General features: G+C 46.0%; 1 protein-coding gene across 1 annotated transcript in view; it reads left to right on the forward strand.

The window, feature by feature from the left end:
* Positions 1-898: 898 nt before the first annotated feature.
* LOC110676379 overlaps positions 899-12,163 on the forward strand; it is a 65,892-nt gene continuing 54,627 nt past the window's right edge. Inside the window, exon 1 of the mRNA XM_021844032.1 lies at positions 899-1,001. The gene's annotated coding sequence lies outside the window, so the exon portion shown is untranslated. The remainder of the gene's footprint in view (positions 1,002-12,163) is intronic.

The following is a 12,163-nucleotide window of genomic DNA, read 5'->3' on the forward strand; positions in this document are numbered from 1 at the left end:
AATTTATTATTCCAACCACGATTGAGCTATCATGAACGCTTTTTATTTGCGTTTTGTTCCCACTCAATCCAACCGCGTCGATAGCCGAGCGGCTAGCGTTCGCGCTTGGCAATCGCCAGATCCTCGGTTCGATTCTGGTCTGCTGCAAGTTTTTAACCATGATATAGTAATTTTTACTATACAAATGGTGCCATGGTAAAATTGAATGCACAAAATATTCCAAATAAATGCGAATTTAGTCTGCACAAATCAAGTGCACGTCGTTTTTAATACAAGTCCAAAATTCTAAAAAGTTCGGATTCATTAAGTTTTGTCCCTAATTGCATTACACTTTTCCTTCCATACTAAGATTTTCGACGTTTGAAAACCACCTTGGGTGTGCACTGTGCGATCATGTTCGATAGCACGACTGTTCTTCAGTTTAATTGTCCATTCTTTCTTCCTTTCAGACACCCATTCAACTTTCTCCAATTCTTTCAGGCACCTATCAAACAGAAGCAAAAAGTGCTCCATATGGATATTGTAAACCTGAATACTGACCCATGGAGAATTTCCAGACATCCCTAGTTTAACCCCATACGTACCAGGGGCAATAAACACATAATTTGCATACTTATAAAAAGTTATAAAACAATTAAATTAATTTGGAGCTAATTACTCAATTCCCACAAAATATTTTATTGACCAAAATAGGATATAACACAACATAAAACAATTCAAATCCAAATCTGCGTGCAATTTCACCTGGACTTAGAAGACCAAACCATTTTCTGAAGATGCACCCAAACCGAAAAAACGGACATAGGATCGCATGACTTGCTCAATGTGTGCTCCCATACGGAGAAAGTGGTCCGACTGCTTCGCTCACAGCATCTTCCACACGTACAGGTTTCTTCCCCATTGGGTGATCATCCCGAGGGATCTGCATTCAGTTAGTAGTCAAATAGTGCTGAACCACGTTAAATGTTTAATTGATGAAGAGTAGCGACACACGATAAAAGGTAAATTTGAAAATCATGTGACGCGTCAACTTGGGTGCTACATGTTGAATAGAGATAGACACAAAGTCAAGTTGTTAGTTGCAGCTCAAGAAACCAGTGATAATCGGTTTTAGAAGGCGTTCTTCAGGTGCATGATTGATGCCGATAATGTGCTATAATTTTGAGAAATGATTTATAAGTTCAGTTAATTGAATTGACATAAGATCAGCTGGTGGAGTGCATGATTGTGTCAGTAAATGAAAGTAATTCAATTAAATCACTCAACGCATTCGAATTGACCTGGCGGCAGAGCATTTGTGTATCAGGTATTTGATAACGGTAAATCGTGCTTTTTACTTATGGGTATATCTCCCTGCGATGGATTCGTGACCGGTGACGCAAAACAATGCGATACATATGTTGGAAATTATAGATACCGTATTGTTTTGAGGAAAATTGCTATGGGTCTACATGATTGTTGTTCTACTTGATTAAGTAGATCAGTAGAACATCAAAAAATCCTCTTAAGCACCATATGTTGATATATTAAACTTGCGGTTTAATTCCCTGTGCTTTCAAAGATAAGTGTTGTGCATACTTTTGAAATCAAATAAACTCAAATATATGTGAACTAGAGGCTTCTTGAAGTCATTCGTAATAGGTGCGATCAAGAGTATTATGATATTTCTCGGAAGTCATCAAACAGTAGTTGAACCCGTCTTCCATATCGCTGCAGCGGAAACCGAAAGTTAATAGAATGGGCATGAGTGTGGATATTTTGTTTGTCTTTCTTTTCGACAAAGGAGGTCAAAATCGGATGCCAATCATTTTCCAATGATGAGTAGTTTTTTTTTTTGTTTCTGTGGAGAAGTCAGCAGACTAAAGGGTTATATGCTAAGTAGGCCAACTTTGCTGCTTTAGGAAGCGTGTTACAGAAGAGACAAGAATATGGAGCACTTGGATGGATATAGGCACAAATTGCCTAGTGGACAGTGTGAAGTGCGGGCAATCGATTCATAGACGGCGCGACAGATTTGATTTCCATTAGTTGAATTACAGCTACATGAACCAAACAGGTTCGATGAATAATTCTTAGCTGTACTTGTGGCAACGGAAGCTTGAATTGTCAATGAAAATTAATTCATCGGAGATGATATGAAATTGTTGATGTGAAATAAACACCTCTATTAATTTAGAATGTAGTTAGCGTAAGGGATACATCTCAAAAAGTTACAATAATGGGCACGTAATTTTTATTATATCGGCCAATATAGATTTCATAAATGTTTTAGGCTTGAGTCATGGAGATGGATTATTATAGATCTTATCTATTACTAGATCTCTGTTTAATAATGATTAGGGTTCCGGTACCATTGGTTGTAATGTACTAGTAGATGAGACAAGTAGACGAGACCAGACAATGGAATAAAACGTATATTTTTCGATAAAAAAAACCGATATCAGGGTGGCTAGTGAAAAGTGAATTTCAAAATTTGATTACGGATAGACGGAAATCAGACTTTTTGATGTGCATTTATATTTTCTGGGCTTATGCTGATTCTGCTAAATTTCAGTTTGATCTATGAAACAATAATTTACGTCGGTCGTTTTAGGTAATCGTGGAATTTTTTGTGAAAAAGTTGAGTGTTAAAAATAGTTTTACCCTCGTTTATACGACGGGATCGAGTCAATCGTAGAATGAATAATAGTTTCATTTAAAAGCGGTCACACAGACTTTGTAGACTTAAGCCTGATTCGCTGCTGACAAGTAATTTATCGGCCTATCTTGATGCATGGGAAATTTCTGCAAGGAATCGATCAAGAATGAGCTTTTTTCTGATCGAAGTACGCAGTTGAAAAGAACTGTCAGTTCAAATGGGAGTCGCTGTAGAAAATTTCTGCAAGGAATCGGCGAGAAATTTCTTTAACGATTCCTGTTCAGCAGCAAATCAGGCTTTAATAACGAATTTACCAATTGTTCAACATTTCGTTTCATGTTCATCAGCATTTAATGTTTTTGCTGTGTTTACCCCCACAAACCTAGAAGTTTTTCTCAGGGCAATTGGTTCTGATGAAATATAACAGTTATAATTCTAAAATCAAAGGCGCGTTCACGTTCGAAACCATGGGTAGGACAAATGTTGGCAAATATTTTGTGCACTGTGAAGCTAAGAAAAAGTTTAGCTCTGGACTGAAAATTGAAAGTTACTATATTTGACGGGCTCAAACGCAAAGGGGTGTAAGTGACATTTTGGTCGTTTTTGAGTTGAGTTAAGTTGAGGAAATTTTACTGTTTCCAAACGTTCTAACGATATTTATAGTTGATTTTTCTGCTCAACAGAAAAAAAAACATAATTCTTAGAAGACTGGCTTGTTTTTTGACAAAAAACTTCAAAGTAGATTTTCTTAAAACTAGGTTTTTGTTTTCAATGACGGCCTTTTTTTTGCCTTAAATAAGAAAATATAAGGGTCGTGGGTTCGAATCCCACCAGTCGAGGATCTTTTCGGGTTGGAAATTTTCTCGACTCCCCAGGGCATAGAGTATCTTCGTACCTGCCACACGATATACGCATTGGCCGTGTAGTTCCGGCGTCCAGAATAGAACTACGGACAACCCGTTCCGGTGGTAAGAGTCCACCAAACGGGGTAACCCCAATTCAAGGTGTGATGCGAAAAACCGTGCTGAGGAATGAATGGTCGAAGGGGTGAAAAAGATGTTCGGCCATTAACGGAGCCTGTGGGGCACCTGGGCACCCCTCACAGTATTTGTCCCTTACCGCGTTAATGCAGGGCTCTGGCGTGGTTGACCTCTTTTCCCGTGCTACTCGTGGGATCCAAAATGAGTACAAATTCAAACAACAATCAAATTAGTAGTGGTAGTGCAGGTAGTAGCAGTAGTAGGGAAGCGAACCCCTTCGCAAGAAGTGGGCTAGCTAGATCTCCGTTGAGGAGAGTAGAAGCAGGAGGAGGCAGCAGTGCACGTAGTGCCAGTGCTGGAACCCATATTTCATCCCCGGCTAACGCATCGGGTGAAGTTATGGATGGAGCGTGGTTGATGAGGGCCATCAATAAAAGTAGAGATGGGCTCTCTGCGATGGAAGTGGCTGCACAGCAGCTCGACTCCATAATTGACTTTGCGTCCTCGAAGTCTAACATCAGCAAGGACCTCAAGCAGGCCTTGCTTAGACTTCGTAAGTCAATGTTGGCGGCCAAGCAGAACCATGCTGAACCCATGGTGACTGTGGCTGCGGCAGAACCCGTGGAACTGAAGGTGCCGAAGTCTACCCAGACGGAACCCTTCGTTTTCGCGGGCAGCCCCAAAAGCGTGGAAGCGAATGCTTACAGCAAGCAATCGCAGAAGCGCGCGAGGCAGCCGTCAGGGGAGGAGCTACCCGGCGGCGCTCGTAAGGCCAGGCGGATACTGACCCCGAAAACCGGCAGAAGTGCCGGAAAATCGGACCCCAGCCAGGCGTCCCGGAAAGCCGAGAAGGGTGGGCCCGAAAAGGCTGGCCCCTCACGGAGTGATGGGAACAGGGGGTTGCGACCTTTGAGAGGTCCTCCATCACCACAGGTCAGGGCGGAGCAGGGGGGGGACGCCCCCTGGACAACCGTAGTGAGGAAGAAGAAGAAGAAGAAACAGGAGAAACAGGAGCGCAGGGATACCAGACCTAAGAAAGGTAGGAGGGTAGGTGCCAAGCGCGAAAAGGGTGACGCGATCATCATCAAGACGGAAGAGTCCAAGTACTCGGAAGTCCTGAAGGCGATGCGCAGTGACGCGAAGCTTGCGGATCTAGGAGCCGACGTACGCAGTGTCAGACGCACTCGTACAGGTGAAATGATCCTCGAGCTTAAGCGCGACAAGGAGCGCAAGGGCGCCGCCTATAAAAGTTTGGCGGAAGAGGTCCTTGGCGCTGGTGTTGAAGTGAGGGCTCTGACGCAGTCAGTGACTCTGAAGGTGATGAACCTTGATGAGATCACTAACGCAGAAGAGCTCGTCACGGCACTGCGGCAACAGTGCGAAGTGCAGGTGCCCACCACCGCCGTTCAGCTACGGAAAGGTCCGGCAGGTACTCAGGTGGCCTTAGTACACCTACCTGTGGCAGACGCAAATAAGTCCGCTAAGGTAGGTAAGATCAAGGTTGGTTGGTCAGTATGTTCACTGAACATACATGAGCAACCAGTGATCTGCTTTAGGTGCAGGGAACCTGGACACAAGTCCTGGGGCTGTAAAGGCCCTGATAGGACTAAGTTGTGCAGGCGTTGTGGTGAGGAAGGTCATAAGGCACTAGGCTGCAAGAACCCTCCCAAGTGCTTGATTTGTTCCGGCAAGTCCGTGAACAACAATCACCCAACGGGAGGCTCAAGGTGCCCGACCTTCAAACGAGCCATCAACGAAAAATCACAGTGCAGGTAACGCAGCTGAACCTGAACCACTGTGACGCAGCTCAGCAACTGCTGTACCAGTCAGTTGCTGAGTGGGGGACGGACATCGCCATCATATCGGACCCATACCGAGTACCCGCCGGCAACGGCAACTGGGTCGTGGATGGATCCGGAAAAATGGCGGCGATATGGACAACGGGTAAATACCCTGTCCAGCAGTTGGTGTCTACTACCTTCGAGGGCTTCGTGATCGCCAAGGTAAACGGGGTCCTCTTCTGTAGCTGCTATGCGCCTCCGAGTTGGTCGACCGAGCGGTTCACGCAGATGCTGGACTGTATGACGACCGCGCTGACAGGGCGAAGGCCAGTTGTAATAGCGGGTGACTTCAATGCCTGGGCCGTGGAATGGGGAAGCCGTAACACGAACCAGCGAGGTCAAATCCTGCTAGAGGCACTGGCCGTGCTAGATGTCGATCTGGCTAATGTTGGTGCCAAAAGTACCTTCAGCCGTAACGGAGCGGAGTCGATTATCGACGTTACTTTTTGTAGTCCTGGCCTAACGAGTAGTTCGAACTGGAGGGTAGACGATGCCTACACTCACAGCGACCACCTGGCGGTTCGCTACAGTATCGACTACAACAACAGCAGGCAGCGGGTTGAGGAAGCGGCTAGGTCAAGGCCAAGCCCTCGTAGGTGGAAGACATCGTACTTCAATGATGAAGTACTTAGGGAGGCGCTCCGCCGTGAGCGTAACCTACTCGGACTAAGCGGGGACGAACTGGTAGCGGTGCTTACGCGTGCATGCGATGCGACCATGCCTAGAAAAGTCCACCCTAGGAATGGGAGACCACCGACATACTGGTGGACTCAAGCTATTGCGAACCTGCGCCGTGCCTGCCTACGGGCCAGGAGACGGATGCAGCGAGCACGTACCGAGCAGGAGCGTGAAGAACGACGGGCGGTGTTCACCGCTGCCAAAGTCGCGCTGAAGTCTGAGATAAGGGCAAGCAAAAAGGCCTGCTTCGAGGGACTCTGTCAGAGTGCCAACGCGAACCCGTGGGGTGATGCCTACAGGATCGTAATGGCGAAGACAAGAGGTGCAATTGCTCCTACGGAGCAGTCTCCACAGATGCTGGAGGGGATCATCGAGGGGCTCTTCCCGCGCCACAACCCTAGCCCATGGCCTCCTTTTGTAGGACAGCCGGGGATTGGGGCTGGTGATGAGGATAGAGTAACTGATGAGGAACTTGTAGGGATTGCAAAATCCCTAAGCATGGGGAAGGCACCAGGTCCGGACGGAGTTCCAAACCTGGCCCTCAAAGTCGCAATCTTGGAGGCTCCCGGTATGTTCAGATCTGCTATGCAGATATGCCTGGACGAGGGAGTATTTCCAGATGCGTGGAAGAGGCAGAGCCTGGTACTATTGCCAAAGGCGGGGAAACCACCCGGTGACCCGTCGGCGTATAGACCAATATGCTTGATTGACACGGTGGGGAAAGTGCTCGAGAAGATCATCCTCAACAGACTGTCGAGGTACACCGAGAGTGTAAATGGTCTCTCAGGCAACCAGTTTGGCTTCCGGAAAGGGAGGTCCACTGTAGACGCTATTCTGACGGTTAAGAAAACCGCTGAGATAGCACTCCAGCGTAAGAGGAGGGGTATTCGCTACTGCGCAGTAGTGACTCTGGATGTAAGGAATGCATTTAATAGTGCCAGTTGGGCGGCTATTGCCGATGCGCTCCTGCGTCTGGGGATACCCGAGTACCTGTACAAGATTCTCGGAAGTTACTTCCAGAATCGGGTATTAGTCTATGACACAGAGGTGGGTCGGAAGTGCTTTCACATAACCTCAGGAGTCCCGCAAGGTTCCATCCTGGGTCCGGTGTTATGGAATGTCATGTACGACGAGGTGTTGAGATTAAAATTCCCGGCGGGTGTGGTCATCGTTGGCTTTGCCGACGATATTACGCTGGAGGTCTACGGTGAATCGATCGAAGAAGTGGAATTGACTGCAGCCCACTCGATCGCAATTGTGGAGGAGTGGATGAGCTCCAGGAAACTGGAATTGGCTCACCACAAAACTGAGGCTGTTGTTGTCAACAACCGAAAGTCGGTGCAGCAAGCGGTGATCAGTGTAGGCGACTGCACAATCACTTCGAAGCGCTCCGTCAAACACTTGGGGGTGATGATCGACGACAAGCTTACCTTCGGTAGCCATGTTGATTATGCCTGCAAGAGAGCCTCCACAGCTATTGTGGCACTGTCCCGGATGATGTCCAATAGCTCTGCGGTGTACGCCAGCAAGCGTAAGCTTCTGGCCAGTGTCGCCTCGTCCATACTGAGGTATGGTGGCCCGGCTTGGGGCACGGCTTTGAGTACCGATAGCTACCGTAGCAAGCTAGAGAGTACTTATAGGCTAATGTGCCTGAGGGTTGCGAGCGCGTACCGTACCGTGTCACACGATGCACTTTGTGTCATCACCGGTATGATGCCTATTGGTATCCTTATCATGGAAGACATAGAGTGCTTCGAAATGCGCGGCACAAGAGGCATACGCAGGACTGCCAGACTGGCCTCCATGGTCAAATGGCAGCGTGCGTGGGACAGTTCCACCAAGGGAGTGTGGACTCACAGGTTGATTCCGAGGTTAGATATCTGGGTCAATAGGCGCCATGGGGAACTAACATTCCACCTAACACAGGTCCTTTCGGGTCATGGATGCTTTAGACAATATCTACACCGTTTCGGTCATGCGGGTTCTCCCGAATGTCCAGTTTGTGCAGGTTTAGAGGAAACGGCGGAACACGTTTTGTTCGTGTGCCCGCGTTTCCGCACAATGCGTGACCGCATGTTTGCCACATGCGGTCGGGACACGACTCCGGACAATTTGGTCCAGAGGATGTGTGCAGACGAGTTTGGCTGGAATGCCGTTTCATCGGCTATCACCCACATCGTCTCGGAACTCCAAAGGAGGTGGCGTGTGGACTCGAGGAGTGACTAGTGCAGACGCTAATCAGGTGGTCCAAGGGTTCGCAGTCGGCAACGTAGGTCATACCGGTGCCCTACGGTCGAAATCGACCCTTACAGCGATTAAGTGGCCGCGGGGAGAACATCCTGGTAGCGCTGCTGTCGTGGCGCCGGCCTACTGGGTGGATACGAGCCTCTGGTTGTTCGGGGCAGGTGGAGGCCCCTTCGTCAGCAATCCCAGCTGGTGCTAGCTGATAGGGCCTGAGCCTTCAGTAGGTCAAATTGCGAAGCCCGCAGTATCAGTTCTTGATACCTGCGGTGCAGCTGGGCGCGGGCTTAGTGGTCGACCCTGCCCGCCTTCAGCGGACAACGGGAGGTGAGGACCACCCGGGAAGCTGGCAATGCGCCAGCATGCTACCTTGGTGGACCCCCATAAGCGTGTCATCGATGTTCGTTGCTGCATGGCTACGCAGCTAACCTGGAGGATGCGATGTGCAATAGCCCCTCTCCGAAGCAATGCCTTCTTGGTGGTCCCGGAGAGACGAAGGGTTTGGCGGCAATGGAAATGGTTTAGTGGGTCGGGGGTGTAGTCCTGTTTACTGCTTGTACGTAGTAAATGGTCCCCAACCCCACACTCCCGGACCTCGGTCCGGAGTCTGTTGAGCAGATTATCCCCCCATTGCTTAGAAAAAAAAAAAAAAAAAAAAAAAAAAAAAAAAAAAAAAAAAAAAACCCGATATACGCATGCAAAAATGGTCATTGGCATAGTAAGCTTTCAGTTAATAACTGTGGAAGTGCTCATAAGAACACTAGGCTGAGAAGCAGGCTCTGTCCCAGTGGGGACGCCAGAACGCCAGAAAGAAGAATATAAGAAATTTAAGACCTCGTGACAGAGACCAAAAAGAGATCTAAAAGGTACCTAAAAGAGGCCGAAAAGAGACCAAACAGGAACCAAGATATCAAAACGATTATTAAAGAAAATCTGTAGTACAAACTGGTGTACAAACCTCAATGAACTATTGAAGATTTCATGGAAATTTATTGAGCAACTTCCTAAGAAATGTTTATGAAAACTAAAATAAAGTTTTATAGATTCCATAGGTTTTTTTTTAGAAAATGTTTATGAAATATATGGTAAAACTACAGGAGTAATACATGGATGAAATGCTGGGAAATCAATAAAAAAATGTTCGAAGGACCCCCTTGAGTTGCTGGAAGGAAAATTCACGTTTCCTCCCAGAAATACAAAATTCCAGAGTTCTTGAAGGAATCCACGTGAACAGGCGAAGGAATTCTTGAGCTGTCAAATGCTCTAGGAAAAATGAAGAAATTTCCCAGAGATGATCTGAATGCTTCATTTGAAAGAAATTAGTTGCTGCTCCGAGAGAAAAATGTTAATCCTATGTAAAAATCAACTTCAGTCAACTCTCCCTTACTCGATACTTTGAATCTTGAAGTCGAGTTAGAGAACCATGGACCGAAGCACGAGTTCACTAATTTGACGTTTGAGCGGTGCCGAATTCACTCGTTGCCATGCACAGTTCGAACGAAACGTGTAAATTTCTGGCACATATAATGCACATAATTGGAGCGTGGTATATAATGGATATTTACATGATATGTCATGTAAACTTCAATTATATGTCATGTAATAATGAGTTCATTATTTGACGTTTGAGCGGTGTTATTTACGTGACCACACAGTTAAAAATAATGAAGATTACACGTCATGTAAACTTCATTTATGCGATGTAAACATGACGTCATGTAAATTTAAGTCTGGAATCATGTAAATTTTCTGCTGGATTACATGACATATAATTGAAGTTTACATGACATATCATGTAAATATCCATTATATACCACGCTCCAATTATGTGCATTATATGTGTCAGAAATTTACACGTTTCGTTCGAACTGTGTAGAACATTTTCATACTCATGTCTAACAGTTTTTGCTCAAAATTTCGAAAGCATTATCAATCAAGGGACGGTTTTCGACAATTTTGAGGGGTCTGATTTGGAAGAAGTGAATACCATTTTGTTTTTTGATTCAAAAAAATTGAAACCCTTGGCGATGATGGATCATGAAACTACCAGAAAGTAGCTTATCATTCCTGGTTGGTATAATTAACTAAATTCCTGGATCAATAAATTTGTATTAATTTTAAAACCGGACAAAAAACTGTAGAACTGTAGCCCCATCAGCTTGCAAAAGTTATTTTGAACAGAATCATGGTTCAGATTAATCAAAATTTAGTTTGTGCCAATGAACAGTTCGGATTCCGACATGAATCAACATTCGACCACGCATCAACTTTTGCGTGTAACGAATTTGTTTCGTTCCAACAAATCTAGGCTATTCAAGTGATCTTTTTCTTATTGACACTTGAAAAGAATTTGAAAATGTTTGGCATGGAGGTTTGATTGTAAAATTGAAAAACTTTAATTTCGCAACAAACATTATTAGCATAATTCAAAGTCATCATTCCACAGTACGGTAAATGGCTGGACATGGCGTATCATTGGTACCTCGCGTACCTGCAGGAATAAAATAGACTCTTTTGTGTGGTCCTTAGCCTCTTGCCCAGCAAGTCCTATCCCTACCTCCTCACGGTACTGGCCGGGGTACGAGTAACGTTAGGGAAGATCTCTGGTCGTATGCTGACAGGGAAGAGGGGGTTTGGTTTTGCTTCTGCAAACCTGGAACGTCTGTACTCCATGTTAGGAGCGGCTCACAATAGCGACTGTTCCCCATGTCAGGGGCGGCTGATCATCGTCCGAGTGTCAGAGAAGGACTCTAAGCTGAACTGTGCACTATGGTCCTCCGAACATTTAGGGGGAATGGTCTTCCGGATATCTAGGGGGTTGGTGTCAGGCCCTGTAAGCCAGCCGTAAAAAAATCAAGCAACGAATAATCAACGAGAGAATACGAACCGGGACAATCGGCGAAGACCACAGCGATGTAAAGGAACTAGCGATATGAAGCTTGGTACGTGGTACTGTAAATCTCTCAACTTCATCCGGAGCACACGCATACTCGCCGATGTGTTGTAGGACCGCGGATTCGGCATCGTTGCGTTGCAGGAAGTGTGTTGGAAGGGATCAATGGTGCGAACTTTTAGAGGTATAGTAACAGCAGTAGTAACAGCGACAGCAAACCCATCCCTAAAAAGCAGAAAGGACAGTCGATTCACATTTCTGTCAACAGCCGGATGGAAAATATCAGACAAGATCAACCAACTGCTCTCGAAAATCAACAATCGACCTACAGTGAGGTGGCCAAATGGGTAAGGGTAGGTATTCTGCCGAAGAACTATCCTCAAATCCAGCTGACAGACGAACAACTGTACAGTCTACAAGAGGCCATTTTGCTGAAGGTTACGCTGCAAAGAAGGGAGTCTTTCAAGCCAAAGTTTACGAACTGTTGGCAACGAACAGGACATTTGGTGATAAACTGCCAGGATAGGGAAACGTCGGATTGGCTAAATTCAGTGGTTCCTACGCTTATCCCTTGGAAAGGCGCGGAACTTACGGTAGTCAATGCGGACGATATCCCAAGACTGGACGTAATGGTAGGCTTTTTCCCTCAAAGTGTTAATGATGAAAATGACACTATCAGAGTTTTCATAGAGAGCCAGAATGACGGGTTGAGTACCGACAGGTGGAAAAGCATTCAACGTAACATTCTCTATGAGAATCACGTTGAATGGTTTTCACAGTTGATGAGGCGTCCATGCAACATTTTAAGACATGCAACTTCCTCATCAACTACAAGTTCGGGCAAACAAAGCTACGGAAAAAAGGGATGTACAAACCTGGGGTAGATGGGATG

This window comes from Aedes aegypti, chromosome 2 (assembly GCF_002204515.2).
Source record: "Aedes aegypti strain LVP_AGWG chromosome 2, AaegL5.0 Primary Assembly, whole genome shotgun sequence".
Lineage (NCBI taxonomy): Eukaryota > Metazoa > Arthropoda > Insecta > Diptera > Culicidae > Aedes > Aedes aegypti.